We start from the raw sequence: 20,127 nt of genomic DNA, 5'->3' as shown, positions 1-20,127 counted from the left end.
TTTATTGGGGAATGGAGGCAAAAAATTTTAATGGGGTGGGGAATGGGATAGGCCTCCCTACCCCTACCACACCCCATTGCCATCCCTAATTCTAAATCAGGAGGTTGCCAATTTTTCACTAATGAAATCAATGTATACCACTTGCACCTATTGTAATACCCTAAGCAAATCCCACATTGACAAAGCACGAGAGACATACTGGACTTATAAGGGGTGATCCACACCTTAATTGGCAAGACACGTTTTGGGGACTATGGGCGCCCTAGGAACAAAACCGTACGGGCCTTATTAAGACCCAAAGCGGATAATATCTTGTCAGATCTAGGTTGGGTCATGATATTATGGTAGTAGAACGGTTCCACGTGTCCTCTTGAGCAATGGTGGGGCAAGCCTCAGCGAGGATGCTGAGTCCCCAAGGGGGGTGAATGTAATACCCCCGGCATATCGCACATCGGCAAAGCACGAGAGAGATGCTGGATTTATAATGGGTGATCTACACTTTAACTGGCAAGACACGTTTTGGGGTGTATGAGCGCTCTAGGAACAAAACCGTGCGAGCCTTGTTAAGGCCCAAAGTGGACAATATCTTACCAAATCTAGATTGGGTCATGACACCTATTATTTTCATAATAGTCAATAATCCCCTGCAACATAATTTTATAACATTACCCTTATTTTTACAATATCTCTTTTAGAATTTTCCATACTGACATCTCGTGCTCCACATTGATTAGTTGTGAATAAGGCTTGAGGAACAACATACCCTCAAGAGACTATGCCTGATTAGTAGTATTAACATTCTTGTACAAATAATAGTAATTGTATTAGAACAAAAAGTTAATCATATCCCTCATGTCATTGACTACGCTCGTATGACATTGAATTATACACAATTGAATTACTCAACTACTAAAAAAGAAATAGTAATAGTAATGTTTGAATTAGAAAAGTTTCTTATAGGATATAAAATAATTGTGCTCACAGATTATACTACTCTTAAATATCTTTTTATAAAGAAAAATGTAAAGGTCAGACTAATTCGTTGGATGTTATTTTTGTAGGAATTTGACCTTGAGTTCAAAGATAAGAAAGGCATAAAAGATGTGGTGGCAGATCATCTTTCTCGCCTCAATTTTGACACAATTCGAGAACGATTACGATTCAATGAATCATTCCCAGATGAGCAACTAATGAGTGTGGAGGTACTATCAATGGTATGCTGATATAGTTAATTATATTGTGATAGGGCAACTTTCAGAGAATTAGACTAAGCAAGATAAGGCCAATTTTTTTTTTTTTTGGTGGAAACAAAGAATTTCTTTTCTAATGATCTTTATCTATTCAAATATTACGTGGATCATATTATCAGACGATGCATCCCAGAGAGAAATTTTCAAAACATCTTTTCATTATATTAGGAACAAGCTTGTAGAGACAATTTTAGTGCTAGAAAGATGGCTGCTAAAGTTTTACAACATGGTTTTTATGCCCAACTTTATTTTGAGATGCTTAGACTTATATTCTTCATGTCATTGGTGCCAAAGCATAAGAAGTATTTCACGAAGGAGCATGATGCCACTAAACCCTACTATGGCAGTTGAGTTTTTTAATATGTGGGGCATCGATTTTATGGGACCATTTCCTCTTTCTTTTGGCCATCAATACATATTAGTTTATGTCAACTATGTATCAAAGTAGGTAGAAGCAATTCCGTGCAGAACCAATGATCACAAAGTAGTGATTGGATTTTTGAAGAGCAACATTGTTTCGAACTTTAGACTCCCTCGACCAATAATCAATGATTGTGGTACCCACTTTTACAACAAAACATTCATAGCTCTTTGGGCAAAGTACTTCGTCACACACAAAGTGGCTATCCCATATCATTCACAAATTAGTGGCCAAGTCAAGATCTCCAATCGAGGAATAAAGTATATATTAGAACAGACGGTGAAGCTAGACAGAAAAGAATGGTCATTGAAACTCGATGATTCACTATAGGCTTATTGAATGGCTTTTAAAACCCCTATTAGGATGTCACCTTATAGGCTAGTGTATAAGAAAGTTTGTCACCTACCTATGGAAATCGAGCATCGTGCATACGGGGCTATCAAGAAATTTAACTTTGACATGCAACAAGTTAGTTTGGAAGGAAGATTATAGCTAGTATTAAAGAGATTCGCAATAATGTATATGAAAATGACAAACATTACAAGTAGTGGATGAAAGTCTTTCATGATAAGAATATTATGAGAAAATCTTTTACACCAGGTTAGAAAGTGATGCTATTCAATTCTCGCTTACATCTATTTCCAAGTAAATAACACTCTTGATGGTATGATCCATTAATTATTCACACTATTTTTTCATGTCGGCCATTGAAATTAAGGATCTAAAGAATAATGTCACTTTTAAAGTTAACGGTAAAAAATTAAAGTCCTATATAGAGTACCAACCACATGAAGATGACACCAGAGGAAATTTGAAAGGCCCACCACGTCTTGATTAGGTTTTTTTTTGGATGATTTAACTTTTTGTTATTTTGTTTTATTGATTAAAATTATTTTGATTGTTTCCTACTTTAGTGCATTTGTTTAAAAATTATGCTTTCTTTTATCAATTGTATTTTAGGTCATGAGTATCTCAATGAGACAAATCTTATTCATTAACTTTAACAAACTTCTATATATGAAGCTTGACGTAAGTGGTCTGCTCAAAATTTGTAAATCACATCCTGTTTAGGATCTATTACCACTAGTGTTAGTATCATATTTAAAAAGACAATTAATAGAAATAGAAGGTAGTATCTGTGATATCCAATTAGAACTTACGATAAACTCAATAAGGAGATGGTGGTGAGTTAACGTCCTAGTATTTATATTGTTTGTTTTTGTTTTATTGTTTGCCTTCACATGCATTTTGTTTTTGCTAGATTAATTCTTTTGTTTGGTATGTTGTTATTTCTTACCCTAGTTAAATGGCAGATAATGGTACTCTGTAACCATTAAAGTCAGTTCTAATAATTTTCCATAATAATTGACATTTCCAAGCCAAGGTATAAATAAGAATACAATTCTTGCAAAACTTCATAAGTGATTTCCTTCTCTCCCTTAGAATGCAATCCTCACGATCTTTAAAACTTGATCCAAACTCTTACAATTACTTATGAGAAATACCGTTCTTGTTCACATTCGTTGGTTAATTGAAACCAAAGTATGATTAAGAAGGGAGTTACCTCTCAAATTTGTTGCTTACATGTTTGGCTATAGGAAAGGAAATTATTCAAGAAAATGAAGAGCTAGACGGCTCCAAGTTTCTTATCATAAGTGTGCTCGAACAAACTATAATGAAAGTTCTAGTATATGTTTGGGAATGATGTCCTATATTAGGGAAGAAAATATTCAATTTATTAGGGATGACTTGAATAAAAAGTCATTAGATGACATCCTTTTGACCCTTAAAACGCATCCCAGTGAATACGTACAACGTGAAATTTCCTAGTTATGGCCATTATTCCAAAAGAAATATGCACCATAATGTCTTTAGCATTTTATATACACTACCCTATTTACCAGTTTATCAAAAAACTGGATGAGAGCCTTTCTCGATGTAAAATAAAAGAAAGATGTGAGTCATAGTCACAACTAATGGTAGATATCAATTTGTTTACTATTCTTTTATCATTTAAATTATTGTTTACTAGTGTGATTTATCTCCATTTACTTTTTTTTTGCTATTTACTTTTGACTCGTGAACTAGGAACTTCACACGTTATGTGACAAACACACCACTTCATTTACAACCTTGTATCATTATGTCTCTCACCAAGATCTTTAAATATGAGTTTTTTTTAAACACTCACAAATTATTTTTGAGATTGTCTCAATGGTAGCAACTTTGAATAGACAATTGAAGAACGTTTGCATGCTTTCTGGCTTTCGTTATGGAAAATACAAAGTGTTTGCTCAAGCAGCTATGGATCTTGGTCAAGTACTTGTCTTAGAAACTACTTACACTAGAGGAAGTCAAGTGCTTGGTATCATCCTACACCCCTATAACCTCTGGAATGCCTGCCCGGCTCACCAATTGCAAATAAGTTAGTCATCTTAAGTTTGCAGGAGAAAATAACCAAGACGCGAAACCTTAATAATTCTTTAATTTTCTTACGAAGAGATCTTGCAATTGTAGAGGCATAAATTATATTTGCATCTTGGGCCCATTCAAACATTAATAAAAATTCATCAGTTTTTTCTAAACTCTACTTCTTTTCTTTCAAAAGTTGAGGATAATATCTCATTCTAGTTGGGGGACAGAATAATTGATAGTTGTGGAATAATTGATAGTTGTGTTGTTGTACTTTACTAATTTTTTTTAAATTTTTGAGTCAAAGATGGCCGAATGTGGAGTTTAATTACTCTAGAAATGAATATTCCTAGTCTTGTAGTTTAGTTAAAAAATAAAATAAAAATAATGAAATAATACAATTTAAGACACTTTTTGTGATCTTTTGATATTGGATGACGTGATGGCTTTTAAATTTTTCAATTTATATTATCTTTAGCTTTCACTACTAGAAAAATGGTCTTTACTGACACTTGGTTTGTGACAATTTTTTAAAAAGTATCAGTATGTTCATACATATGGACCATTTTCCGTGTTTAACATAAAAATATCACAAATTACTGATAGTATAGTGTCTGTAACTTAAACATCAGAGATTTCTGACATTAAGGTATCAGTAATAAAAATAAAGTAATTCTAATTAGGTTCCAAATAGAACTCGAACCGAGGACCTCTAGTACTCAAGCGTTTAAGTTCGAAAAAAAGACCAGGAGACCAAATCTCAAATTTTCTAGTTCAGAAAACTAACTACTAAACAAAGATTTATTTTTTTAACTTTTAATTTAGACAAAAAGTTTAATCTTTCGTGTCCCTCCTAAACTCCCCAAATCTAAAAAACCCTAACTTCACCAAATTCACAAAACTCAACTGCGTCGTCTTATCAATCCCGACTCCTCTCTTATCTTTCTCTTACAATCCAACACAATCTCTTACTATCTAACTCAATTTTTCCCTCTCAATCTCACCTGTCTTCAACTACCCGAAGGAGAAAGGAAAACGAAGAAGACCCGCCCATTTGAGTCGTTGCGAGCCAGAAAGCGTACCGGTGAGCGTGTTTGGATCCGCGAAGGCAATCACTCGAATGTTCCCCTAACCCAACCTGAAACAGAACGGACTGGAGGGAACTGCAGTGAATCATCGCTTTTGGGCGTAGGCAGCCCTCTACCATCCATCCCATTGCATTTCATCGTCTCGCTGGCTCAGCTGAACAATACAGGTTTCGCTTCCTCTCCCCTGCGGTCGAGCCTGCTCTCGATCCAACTCAAATTTTCCCTCTCAATCTCGCCTCTTTTCAATCCCTAACCTTAAAATCTTTCTATTACAATCCAACAGAATCTCACACGGCCGTGAAATTCTAGCCACTTTTTTGCCTAATGCCAATCTTCGTCATCGAGAAAAATGATTTGAGGGGTTCAATTTAGCTCCAAGATCGTGGACGGATGTCTTGGTGAAAGTTAAAGAGCGTTGTTAGAGGCTGTTTAAAGAAGAAGGCAGAAGCACCACTTATGTGAAGCAGTTGTAGATCTGGGCATGGTAATTAAGTAAGGTGAGCATTAGCTAAATAATTAATAATTATTAAATATTCTCTACTTATATGTGAATTTAGTAAGAAATTAATTTGGTTCTTTTTGTTGAATTTAAGTAGGTTTACTAATTCTTTTATTTTTATTCAACTAATACACGGTTTTGGAATTTTTTTTCCACATTTTGATTTGTTGATATGTGAATGGTAAAAGTTGTGCTAGTCATTCATAGCTTTTGGAGACTGGTACGGTGTCTGCAAAGTGTTTGATGAGATGCTTGTGAGAATTGTTGGGTGTGTTTTATTAGTTGACATGGTTAGCAAATTATATGCTAATAGGGTACCCAAATCTCCCCCTTCTCTTCAGGGTAATTCCCTGCATTTCTTCTTCCTCTGTTTATACTCTCCTCATTATTTTTGGTAGATTTGCATTGTTCTATATTAATGCGTACAAGATTTCTATTTTTGTGGGTTTTGTGTTTCTTTTATGATCTTGCTTATTTGCTCTTCCGAATGGATGAACAAAATGTTATTGGAGGAGATAAGCAACTGGTTCACTAGGGCGAAAAAGTTGTTAGCTTTTGATTGACTTGTTGTTTTGAGAACGAAGTACCTCTATTTTTATTATATACATTAAACGGAAAAAGGCTTAAGCTTTTATGAATAAAAATTCTTACTTTTGCTGTGTACTTACTCTTTGTGATGAGATTCTTCTACTTTGATTTTGTTTTGGAAGAAAGCCTGAGATTAGTGATGTCAATTAGCACAAGTAGAAAATGATAATCTAATGTTTTACATGTCTTTCTTTCATAGTACATGGAAACTGTGTATGAGTGCGTAAGAGAGAAATCATGAAATAATAACTTGGCGATGACCGTGTCGTCGTTGATGGTCTTATCACCATCGGCAGTGGTACTGTTGAGAGAAGAAAGAAAATGGCGAGGACGAGGGGAGTGGAGTGAGAGTGGATAAGCTGATAAAAATTTTTAATTTCTAAGCATTTCTTTTATTCTTTCTTTCTATTTGCCTGCAGCAATAACAAGATCATAATTGAACTTTTGTAACCATGGCTGCTGCTGCTGCTAGTGCTTTGACACTTTTTGTTGTCACTTTTGCTGTGATCTTGAACACTAATGCTGCTGATCCTGAAATGCTTCAAGATGTTTGTGTGGCAGACCTCGATTCCCGTATTCCTCTATCTCTCTTACTTTTTTGCATTTCTTTTTCTTTCTTTTTTTATGTTTAATAGAAATAAAAGAATTGTTAATCTCGCTGTTGAAACCGCTGTCTTTGAATTATTCTTTTAAACCATAATCTTAAATGTATCATCACCAAATTTGTAAAATTAGTCAAGTTAGCGCGGCATTTATATTTTATGCAATAAATGGCACTATGGTTGTGTTCATATCTTGGAGGTCCAAAGCTCCACAGAAGCAATTATATGAGCGTTTTTATAGCAGTGCAGGCGTGCAGGAGGGCTCATCTCAAGTTCAATATTATGGGCGCACAAAATCACTGGGCAGGAGCACTTTCCAGGGCAGCAGCTACTCTTTACAGATCCCCTTCCCAAGTCGCCTAATCAAGAAGACAAGAATTTCCTATTTCATGAGCTTTCAGCTGAAGCAACATTACATAGAAACTGCTGGTGTGATAACACAAATGCACTACTTATGTTCAAAGAGTGAAAGGCCGTCATCCTTATCAATTTAGCTTCTAAATTTTGTTAAATGTAGCCGCAATTAGTAGGCATTTGATTGGATGGTAGAAATTCTTATGTATTTTGTTGAGTGTTAGAAAATGCATATTTATAAAGGAGAAAACCGTCATTTTACATTTCAAGTCTTACTAACAACCCTTACTTTTATGTATTTAACATTCTTATGATTTAATTACGTGTGTTTTATTTTAATTAAGTAATTTATGTATTCTAGGGGCATTATAGTCATTTCACAATAAAGGAGAGATCAGACGGCAAAACGGACATCACTTTTGAACTCAGGACGGTCGAAAACCTTAGGAGGACCATAAAAGGAAAAATGACACTATTCACATGTACGGTACTATTCACGTACACAGTACTGTATACGTTACTGTTCACGGCACTGTTCACATAGACGGATTGATGACGTGGCATTGACTGATGAGGTGTCACGATCCTGTTGGGCTAAAATTCTTATGTACTGTTGATGGTGACGTGGCAGTATATCAGTGGACGAAAAATCTCGCGTACGGTGCATGCATCACACAGGATTAGTTTCAACCAAACCGCGTTAATGTTCATCCGGGTCAAACCGCGTTACTGTTCAAAGTCGGGTCAAACCGTGTTACTGTTCATCCGCGTGGTCAAACCGTGGACTGTTGACTGATGACGTGGCGCAATCCTGAGCGTCCAAACTGTTTTTAATCCGATGGCCATGATTTACTCCATGTATCTATAAAAAGGGGGCCTCCCCCCCCTAATTTGATATCTCTGAATCCATTTTTGGGATCCATTTTCTGTAATTCCTTCTCCATCTTGTATTTTCTTCGTATTTTAATAAATTCCCATTTTGCCCCTAGTTCAATTATGAGTGGCTAATTTTCTTTCAAGCTTGGGTTGAAGGTGAAGTCTCAACATGTGTCATGGGCTTTATTTGGTAAATTTATTTTCTCATCCCCTCTAGTTTTTGTGGATGTTTTGACTTCTCGTCGACAAATAATACTAATCTTGTCTAGTACCGCCTTGGTTACACCGGCCCTCTAGTACAAGGTTATTATTATTTGGCACGATAAGCCCTTAGCACCATATTGATTAGAGCGTGGTTCATGAGGTGTGGATTCCCCCCTCATGATTTAATTGGCATTAATACGGATTATTTAGCCCATGATGCATGTTGATACGGATCCAGATACCCAAGTACGTCATTTCAATAGAATTCTCTTCAATTTATTCTCACCATTTCAATACCAATTTTAGAATTTATTCTCGCCATTTTAATTTAAGTTTTAGCATATTCCAATCATTTCCACCATAATTCCAACCACCTATTTACAAAATTAATTCTATATATAATTAAAATCCACCTCCTCGTGGGATCGACACTCGTCACCATTGATCTACACTACAATAGATTCGTGCGCTTGCGAGTACATTAAAATTTGCACAACAAGTTTTTGGCGCCGTTGCCGGGGAGGTAAGTAATTTTAATTCATAGAATTAATTTTTTTTGAATAATTTCTTTTATTTGTTTTCTTGTATTTTTTTTATTAAATTAAAAAAAAAGAAAAAAAAGTGAATCTACATTTAAAGGTTAGTATTTCTTTTCTTTTTCTCTTCTTTAAAATTCTGTAATTTAATTTTCCATTTATTTTTCTTTGTAATTTTTTTTTGTTTATCTTATTAATTTAATTTTTAGTTAATTTCTTTCACGTATTTATTTTTGTGTATTTTTATAGAAAGGTTGTAATAGCGCAATAAGGTTAGTATCGTAATTTCTCCCTCTTCTTTATTTTTATTTGTTTTGTTCCCATCTTTATTTTTTGTTTTGTTTGCATCTTTATTTTTATTTTATTTATTTTGCATGCATGGTCGTAGGTCATTATTACCTAATCTTGAACCTATAGACCTTGAATTAGAAAAAACACTTCGCACACAAAAGCACATTAAAAATAAATTTGAAATGGATTTGCAACCACAAGAGAGGCCATTTAAGGACTACTTCAGTCCCTTAGCTAATTTGAGTACATCATGCATAAGATACCCAAATGTAGCTGCTAGGAGTTTCGAATTAAAACCTAGTGTGCTAAATTGTCTCCCCACATTTTATGGCCTAGAAAATGAGGATCCATATAATCATCTGAATGATTTTCATGCCATTTGTCAAACTTTTAAATATGAAAATTTTTCAGACGATGATGTTAAACTTAGACTATTCCCATTTTCTTTAAAGGATAGAGCTCGTTCATGGCTTAATACATTGCCTGCCAATAGCATTTCATCATGGGAACAAATGGTAACGAAATTTTTGAATAAATATTTCCCAGTGCATAAAACCAATGCTATTCGCAGGGAAATCTCAGAGTTTACCCAGAGAGAAGACGAGCAATTTTTCGAAACTTGGGAGCGATTCAATGGGCTACTCTTGAAGTGTCCACATCATGGGTACGAGAAATGGCACCAATGCCAATACTTTTTGGAGGGATTATTGCCGAATGTGCAAGAATGGCTAATGGCAACAAGTGGAGGAGAGCTAATGTCAAAAAGTGCATCAGAGATTTGGGAATTCTTCCAGCGACAAGCGGATAATTCCCAACAACGGAGTCGATCACTCAGGAATACTAGAAGAATTAAAGGAGTGAATGAGGTTCAAATTGGCGAGTCAACTTCGGGAATCAAAGAAGTCAAGGAGATGGTTGAAGGTCTTGCTCGACAAATAACATCGTTATCGACTGCAAAATCAACAGAACCACATGACCATGACTCATACTCAGATCAAGCCAATGCCATAGGTGTAATGAGAAAGCCATCAAATTACAACCCATACTCCAACATATATAATCCTGGATGGAGAGACCACCCCAATTTTTCATGGTCTCAAGGATTCCAACAGAATGGACCAGCAGCTCCAGCTCCACCAATGCAACAAATTCCTCAAGTTCCTCAAGCCTCTCAGCCCCCATTCAGACCATACAATCAGAACCAGAACTACTCTCAACCCAGACCATGGGAGGATGCATTCTAAAATTTCAAGAATGTTACTCACTCCACGATTGAGCAACAGAATCGCACCATTGATGGACTACGAAATGAGTTGAGAGCAGGCTTCAATTCACAAGCCCAATCAGTTTCAAGCCTCGAGAAGATGGTGGGACAACTTGCTTCTTCAGTTCAGACCTTGGCAATGACCGTTGAGAAAGGTAAGTTTCCAAGTCAACCAGTGCCTAACCCTAAAGGAGTACATGAAGCAAGTACCAGTTCACCACAGCAGCATGGAGAGGTCAAAGCAGTAATGACCTTGCGAAAAGGAAAGGAAGTCGACAACAAAGTGGAGATGCCGGTGACAAAAGAAAATCAAATTGTACCTGTGAATGTTGAGGACTCATCACCGGAGGAGAAAGAAGAAACTAACCCACGAGAATATGTTCCTAAAGCTCCATTCCCCCAGAGGTTAGCTAAAGGCAAGAAGGGAAAATCCACAGGTGAGATTCTTGAAATCTTCAAACAAGTAAGTGTTAACATCCCTTTGCTTGATGCTATTAAACAAGTTCCATCCTATGCCAAGTTTCTTAAAGACCTTTGTACTAAAAAGAGAAATATGCATGTTCAAAAGAAGGCATTTTTAACAGAAAACGTTAGTTCTATACTCCAACATAAAATTCCTTTAAAATGCAAAGACCCAGGCTCCCCCACTATCTCATGTAGTATAGGGAACCACACAATTGAGAATGCTTTGTTGGATTTAGGAGCTAGTGTAAATTTATTGCCTTACTCTATGTTTGTGAAACTTGGACTGGGAGAATTACACCCAACTCCAGTGGTGTTACAACTTGCAGATCGGTCCACGAAAATACCTCGTGGTATTGTGGAGGACGTGCTTATCCAGGTAGACAAGTTTTATTTTCCTGTTGACTTCATTGTAATTGACACTCAACCAATACAGGATTCAAGGAAGCACATCCCCATTATTCTAGGCCGACCTTTCTTGGCAACTGCGGATGCTCACATTCAATGCAGGACTGGAAATATGCAGTTGTTTTTCGGCAACATGACTATGGAGTTGAACATCTTCAACATTGCCAAACAACCTCACAGTGCAGATGATGGAATTATTGATGTGGATTTAATTGAAGCATTAGTTGATGATACTTTTGTTTCAAACCTTAGTGATGATCCTTTACAAACATGTTTAACTCACTTTGGTTTGAATTTTGATATTGATAGATCGGTTGATGAGGTCAACGCCCTGCTTGACTCAGCACCATCTATGGACACTAATAAATTGAAGTCAAGAGTTGAACAACTAGCACCATCAGAGAAGAAACTCATCCCATCATCAGAATCACCACCGAAACTCGAGCTCAAACCATTACCCAACACTTTGGAATATGCATTTTTGGGAGAAGAAAGTTCTCTGCCGGTAATCATCTCATCATCCCTCAATGATGAACAAAAAGGTAAGTTGTTGGATGTTTTAAAAGAGCACAAAGGAGCATTAGGATGGACCATAGCAGACATCAAAGGTATAAATCCAGTAGACTGCATGCATTACATTCACCTTGATGAAAATGCTAAATCTACTAGGGAAATGCAACGTCGGTTAAATCCTAATATGAAAGAAGTGGTTAGAACTGAAGTCCTTAAGCTATTAGATGCAGGTATCATTTACCCCATTTCTGATAGTTCATGGGTCAGTCCTGTACAAGTTGTCCCTAAAAAGTCAGGAGTCACAGTAGTTACCAATGCTGATAATGAATTGATACCCACTAGAGTGACTACAGGATGGCGTGTATGCATTGATTATAGAAAATTGAATTCTGTCACACGTAAAGACCATTTTCCTTTACCATTTATCGATCAAATGCTTGATAGATTAGCAGGCCACGAATTTTATTGCTTTCTAGATGGTTACTCAGGATATAATCAGATTCCCATAGCACCAAAAGATCAAGAGAAAACTACTTTCACTTGCCCTTTTGGCACATTTGCATATAGGAGAATGCCATTTGGATTATGTAATGCACCTGCTACATTTCAACGATGCATGTTGAGCATTTTTTCTGATATGGTTGAACGATTCCTTGAAGTCTTTATGGATGACTTTTCTGTCTTTGGTGACTCGTTTGATCAATGTTTACATCATCTAACACTAGTTCTGCAGAGATGTATCGAGAAGAACTTGGTCTTAAATTGGGAGAAATGCCATTTTATGGTAAAACAAGGTATTGTTCTCGGTCACATCATTTCGAGCAAAGGTATTGAGGTTGACAAAGCCAAGGTGGATCTCATTTCTAATCTTCCTCCACCCAAAACAGTCAGAGAAGTAAGATCTTTCCTTGGGCATGCTGGTTTCTATAGACGTTTCATTAAAGATTTTAGCAAAGTTTCTAGACCCTTATGCAATTTACTTGCTAAGGATGTACCTTTTATCTTTAATGATTCATGTCTCATGGCGTTTGAAAAATTAAAACAATTGTTGACATCATCACCCATCATTCAGGCCCCAAACTGGAGCTTACCATTTGAGCTCATGTGTGATGCATCTGATTATGCAGTAGGAGCAGTTTTAGGACAAAGAGTTGATCGAATTCCTCATGTTATTTACTATGCTAGTATGACATTGAATGATGCACAGTTGAACTATTCAACTACTGAAAAAGAAATGCTAGCAGTAGTGTTTGCATTGGAAAAATTTCGATCTTATCTCATTGGTTGTAAAATAATTGTGTTCATAGATCATGCTGCTCTTAAATATCTTCTCACAAAGAAAGATGCAAAAGCTAGACTAATTCGTTGGGTGTTACTTTTGCAGGAATTTGACTTGGAATTCAAAGATAAGAAAGGGTCAGAAAATGTTGTGGCGGACCATCTCTCTCGTCTTCACTTTGACACAATTACAGAGCCATTAATATTAAATGAGTCATTTCCAGATGAACAATTAATGAGTGTGGAAGTATTACCTTGGTATGCTGATATAGTTAATTATCTTGTTACAGGTAAACTTCCAGAGCATTGGACCAAGCAAGACAAGATCAAATTCTTTGCGGAAATAAAGAATTTCTTTTGGGATGACCCGTATTTGTTCAAGTATTGTGCAGACCAAATTGTTAGACGATGTGTCCCAGAAAATGAAATTCAGAATATCCTTTCATTCTGCCATGAACAAGCTTGTGGAGGCCATTTCAGTGCTAAGAAAACAGCGACTAAAGTTTTACAATGTGGTTTCTATTGGCCAACACTATTTCGAGACGCTTACACTTTTTGTTCTTCATGTGATAGGTGTCAACGAATGGGGAGCATTACACGAAGGAACATGATGCCACTAAATCCAATTTTAGTGGTTGAGATTTTTGACGTATGGGGTATCGACTTCATGGGACCCTTTCCCCCTTCTTTTGGCCATCAATACATATTGGTTGGTGTTGACTACGTCTCAAAATGGGTAGAAGCAATTCCATGTAGAACCAATGATCACAAGGTGGTGATAGGATTTTTGAAAAACAACATTGTCTCACGCTTTGGATTCCCTCGAGCAATAATCAGTGATGGTGGTGCCCACTTTTGTAACAAAGCATTCAAAGCACTTTTGACAAAGTATTCAATCACACACAAAGTGGCAACCCCGTATCATCCGCAAACCAGTGGCCAAGTTGAGATATCCAATCGAGAAATAAAGCACATATTAGAAAAGACGGTGAGGCCAGACAGGAAAGATTGGTCATTAAGACTTGATGATGCATTATGGGCATATAGAACGGCTTTCAAGACCCCGATTGGGATGTCACCCTACAGGCTAGTGTATGGAAAAGCTTGCCACCTACCTGTGGAACTCGAGCATCGTGCATATTGGGCCATCAAGAAATTCAATTTTGACATGCAGCAAGCCAGCTCAGAAAGAAGATTACAGCTGGCAGAACTTGAAGAAATTCGCAATGACGCGTACGAAAATGCCAAGATTTACAAGCAACGAATGAAAGTCTTCCATGATAAGCAAATTATAAGAAAATCTTTCACTCCAGGTCAGAAAGTGCTTTTATTCAATTCTCGCTTGCACCTATTCCCAGGTAAGTTACGCTCTCGATGGTCTGGCCCATTTATTGTTCATACTGTTTTTCCACATGGGGCAATTGAAATTAAGGACCCAAAGAACGGTGTCACATTTAAAGTTAATGGTCAAAGATTAAAGCCATATCTAGAATACCAACCACGTGGAGAAGACACCGAAATAAATTTGAGTGACCCACCAGATTTGAATTGATTTTTTTTTCTTTTTTTTCGTTGATTTGATTTTGTTTTCTTTCTTTATATTATTCTTTTGCTAATTGAAATTGTTTTTGCATAAGTGTGTTTATTTTACCATTAAGTTTTCTCTTATCATTTTTAATCATGAGTCTCATGCTTAGACTGTTCCTCCTGAACATTCTTAAACCACTTCAACGTGTCAAAACTCATCTCAAAAGGCAGATTCAATTTTGTAAAACACATCGCATTTGGGCTCTACAACCACCAGAGTTAGTAGCCTATGTTGAGGGTTTAGAAAGCCAACTCAGAGATATTGAGAGAAGTGTTTACGACATCCAGTTGGAGCTTGAGGTAAATTCAATACGAGGACGATTTTGATTTTCTTTGTGTGTTTTAATTTGTTTTTCTGTTTGTGTGCTTTAGTTTGTTACCCCGGTGAAGTGGCGGATAACGGTACTCCGTGACAATCAAGTCGGTTACTTCAGTTTCCCATAATAACTGATATTCTGAGGCGAAAGTATGGACAGAAACGAGATTCTAGCGAAGCTTCACAAGCGATTCCCTTCACTCCCTCAGAATGCCCTCCTTACGATCTATAAAGCCCGATCTGAACGCATGCGATTGCTCATGAGGAATAACATACCTGCAGACATCCGTTGGTTAATCGAGGCTAAAGTACGATTAGCAGGTGAGTTACCTCCTAAATTTATTGCATACATGCCTGGTTGTGGTAAAGGAAATTATGCAAGAAAACGACGAGCTCGAAGAATTTCTGTTGCTTGTCACAAGTGTGCCAGAATGATTTGCGATAGAAACCCATGTTCTTTAGGAATGATGTCTGATAACAGAGAAGATAAGATTCAATTCATTAGGGATGGCTTGAATAAGGAGTCATTGGATGATATCCTTTTATCTCTTGAAACGCATCCCAGTGGATATGTGCAAGTAGCGATTCTCCAGTTATGGCCATTATTCCAGAAAGAGCATGCACGATATAGTCTCGGGAATCTGACTATAAACGACCCTGTTTGCCAGTTTATAAGAAAGCTGGATAGGAAGCCTATCCTCGACCCATAGAGGGCGTTCAAGCCGTTTCTGGACATAAAACCAGAGGAAGATGTGAGCCACAGTCGCAACTACATGTAAATATCCTTTTACTTTATTGTTATTTTATTTCACTATTGTCTTATTGTTTGCATTATTGTCTTTAATAATTTTATTACTGTTTGCTTTTTCCTTTTTACTGTTTTCTTTTTGACTTGCGAGCCACGTGCTTTACGCGTTATTTGACACTGACATATTACCTCATACACAACCATGACCCACTATCACCAAGACTCTTAAATGTGATTTCTTTTTTGTCAAGCACTCACAAATTGTTTTCGAGAAGTATCACAATGGCAGCTACTCCCAATAGACAATTCAAGAACATTTGTGTGCTTTCTGGATTTACCTATGGCAAACATAAAGAGTTCGTTGAGGCAGCCATAGATCTTGGTCGAAGCATAGCAGCGAGAAAATTACACTTGGTGTATGGAGGAGGTAACCGAGGGTTATCAAAAATGGTCTCCGAAGCAGCTTTTATCAGAGGAAGTCAAGTGTTAGGCATCATCCCAAGAGTCCTAAAACCATTGGGCAGTTCGTCTGACTCATCAACTGGAGAAGAGTTAGTCGTCTCAGGTATGCAAGAAAGAATAACTGAAATGCTTAATCATGCTGATGCTTTTGTTTTCCTTCCAGGAGATCTTGCAACACTAGAGGCACTTATGACACTAGCATCTTGGGCCCATCTGCACATCCACCAGAAACCCATCGGTTTGTTAAATGTCAACAACTTTTATGATGGCTTTATCGCATTTCTTAACCATGCAATAAAAAACTATTTCATTCCCGCTAATGTGAAAAAACTTTTTATTTGTGCTCACACTGCTACTAAGCTACTTGATATGTTACAAGCTTATAAACCGGAGCCAGACCCCTGGACCTTTGTGTTGGAGCGACCAAATAATGATGGTAACAGTAGCCGCAGTAAGAAGTACAAATTAGATTTAACTCTCCGCCTGTAAATATTTTCTTCTGTGTTGCACCACCTAGGTGATGTCTTCTAAACTCTACTTCTTTCATTTCACACATTGAGGACAATGTTTCGTTCTGGTTGGGGGGAGGGAATAGTCGACAATTGTGGAATTTTGGTTAAGTTTTTACTAATTTTTTGTTATAGAAACTAACTGTTGCTAACTTTTTGTGTTAAAGATGGCTGAATATGGAGTGTAGTGACTCTAGAAACGCATCTTCATCGTTTAAAAAAAAAATTTAAAAAAAAAAACTTAAAAAAAAATTCAAACATTTTCTTTTTCTTTATTATGTGTTTATGTTTATTTTTCTTCTTTTTAATTTCTCCTTTATAAATATACATTTTCTAACTTTTGAGTCGAAGATGGCTGAATATGGAGTATAGTTCCTCTAGAAACGCATCTTCTTTTAAAAAAAAAAAATTATTTTCGTTTTCTATCATTTTACGTGTAACTTTTCTAATTAGTTTGTATGCATCATTTTCACATTTCTGCATGCATATTTTCCTTTCATGCTTAGAATAGATTGGGGGGTAGAATGTTGTTTGAAAAAAAAAAATTGTTGTTTGATTTATTTTAACATTGGATGACATGATTAATTTCAAATTTTAGTATTTGTATTATCTTTGGTCTTAAGTGATGTTACATTATGTTTGCTACTCTACATGTTGATGTTGGAGACAAATATGAGTTGCTTGAAGGAATGAACATGTCATAATAAATACCAAGTGAGTTTTTGAGCCTATCATTTTTCTTGGAGAGTAACCCTTTTGCCCATTCTCTATACAGCTTAGCAGTTTATTATTTTATACACGATCTCTACATTTCTTTTGAGTTAACCCTTTAAAAAAAATGGTAAAAAAAAAAAAAGAAAAAAAAAGAAAAAAAAGAAAAAAAATGTGTGTTGCTACATTGGGAGGCCCATCTAACTAGTAGATATGGATAATTATTTAGAGCCCTAAAAGACGATGGAAAGGCCATCTTTGATCCGTTTGAGCCTTTCTAGCCATCCCTTTGATTAAATATCCATAGTTACCCTTTTTGAACCTTTAAAAAAAAAAAAAAACCTTTTCTTTGTCAACTTATCATCTTAACCCACTCCGATTTGGAGTATTACCCGATGTCTTATAAGTTCCATCACCTATTTATGTTTGAGAAAAATATAAATAATTATTTTGTTCAGTGAAGTTGTGCCAAATAAAAGCAAAAAAAAAAAAAGAGAAAAAAAAAACAAAACAAAAGTTGTTGTTTCAAAAGAATAACAATAATAGGTGAAATCCACCTTGCAAAAAAAAAAAAAAATTCTCTGCATTTTTCTCAAACATACACTTTGTTTTCCTTATTTCCCTTCTTTGTTAACCATGTCCCTAGCCTACGTTACATCCTAATAAAAGTCCTTCTTGATTTTAGGGAACTATAGTTTGAAGTAGAAGCTAGTTATATGGGCTAAAAAGATGTAGTGATGCTTAAAAAAAAAAAAAAAAAAAGACATAAATAAAGTGGGTTAACTAACATTTTATTTGACTTGAGATCATATTATTTCTAAGCTGAGGGCATATTTATTTCATCTTGGTGAGAGCATGTGATATCATTTCTTTATTATTTTCTCTCTCAATTACCATTGATTGGAGTGACTATGTTTATTGGGTTTTAATTTCTTTGTGAGAGTGTCATTACTTCCAGTGAGATTTTGGGGTTTGACATGTCATTCTTGAAAGTAGCTATAACAAAGTCTACTGGGCTAATTCATGTGGATGGTTGATGTGGGTGTGATGTTGCTTTAGACTAGAGATAATGCTTATACTTTTATTTGATTGCTATCATTAATCTGATTGAATAAACACGAGTGTTTCTAAAAAAAAAAAAAATCATTTCGAATTTGAATTTTGTTTTCGCTTTATTTGCTAGGGACTAGCAATAAGCTGGTTGGGGGGTGTGTTGAGTGTTAGAAAATGCATATTTATAAAGGAGAAAACCGTCATTTTACATTTCAAGTCTTACTAACAACCCTTACTTTTATGTATTTAACATTCTTATGATTTAATTGCGTGTGTTTTATTTTAATTAAGTAATTTATGTATTCTAGGGGCATTATAGTCATTTCACAATAAAGGAGAGATCAGACGGCAAAACGGACATCACTTTTGAACTCAGGACGGTCGAAAACCTTAGGAGGACCATAAAAGGAAAAATGACACTATTCACATGTACGGTACTATTCACGTACACAGTACTGTATACGTTACTGTTCACGGCACTGTTCACATAGACGGATTGATGACGTGGCATTGACTGATGAGGTGTCACGATCCTGTTGGGCTAAAATTCTTATGTACTGTTGATGGTGACGTGGCAGTATATCAGTGGACGAAAAATCTCGCGTACGGTGCATGCATCACACAGGATTAGTTTCAACCAAACCGCGTTAATGTTCATCCGGGTCAAACCGCGTTACTGTTCAAAGTCGGGTCAAACCGTGTTACTGTTCATCCGCGTGGTCAAACCGTGGACTGTTGACTGATGACGTGGCGCAATCCTGAGCGTCCAAACTGTTTTTAATCCGATGGCCATGATTTACTCCATGTATCTATAAAAAGGGGGCCTCCCCCCCCTAATTTGATATCTCTGAATCCATTTTTGGGATCCATTTTCTGTAATTCCTTCTCCATCTTGTATTTTCTTCGTATTTTAATAAATTCCCATTTTGCCCCTAGTTCAATTATGAGTGGCTAATTTTCTTTCAAGCTTGGGTTGAAGGTGAAGTCTCAACATGTGTCATGGGCTTTATTTGGTAAATTTATTTTCTCATCCCCTCTAGTTTTTGTGGATGTTTTGACTTCTCGTCGACAAATAATACTAATCTTGTCTAGTACCGCCTTGGTTACACCGGCCCTCTAGTACAAGGTTATTATTATTTGGCACGATAAGCCCTTAGCACCATATTGATTAGAGCGTGGTTCATGAGGTGTGGATTCCCCCCTCATGATTTAATTGGCATTAATACGGATTATTTAGCCCATGATGCATGTTGATACGGATCCAGATACCCAAGTACGTCATTTCAATAGAATTCTCTTCAATTTATTCTCACCATTTCAATACCAATTTTAGAATTTATTCTCGCCATTTTAATTTAAGTTTTAGCATATTCCAATCATTTCCACCACAAATCCAATCACCCATTCACAAAAATTAATTCTACACAATTAAAATCCACCTCCTCGTGGGATCGACACTCGTCACCATTAATCTATACTACAACAGATTCGTGCGCTTGCGAGTACATTAAAATTTGCACAACATATTTAAGATTATTTAGTTACGAGAATAGGATATCTTGTTTATTGAAGTATTTGGATTTGTAATATATACTAATAATATTTAAATATGAAATTAATGATTTTGTAATATATATCAAGTTTTTTTGTGGTTATTTTATGGTGTCTTTTAATTTTACCAATAAATCAACAACC

At 36.1% G+C, this 20,127-nt stretch overlaps 1 long non-coding RNA gene across 1 annotated transcript; it reads left to right on the top strand.

The window, feature by feature from the left end:
- The first annotated feature begins 5,225 nt into the window (after positions 1–5,225).
- On the top strand, positions 5,226–5,822 carry LOC107176692 (uncharacterized). Its single transcript, XR_001507929.3, has 2 exons — positions 5,226–5,338; positions 5,455–5,822. It is a non-coding gene; the product is annotated as an uncharacterized LOC107176692 (long non-coding RNA).
- The last annotated feature ends 14,305 nt before the right edge of the window (positions 5,823–20,127 follow it).

This window comes from Citrus sinensis, chromosome 1, assembly GCF_022201045.2.
Source record: "Citrus sinensis cultivar Valencia sweet orange chromosome 1, DVS_A1.0, whole genome shotgun sequence".
NCBI classification, from domain to species: domain Eukaryota; kingdom Viridiplantae; phylum Streptophyta; class Magnoliopsida; order Sapindales; family Rutaceae; genus Citrus; species Citrus sinensis.
Note: the sequence above shows the minus strand (reverse complement) of the source record. Positions and strands in the feature narration are given on the sequence as shown.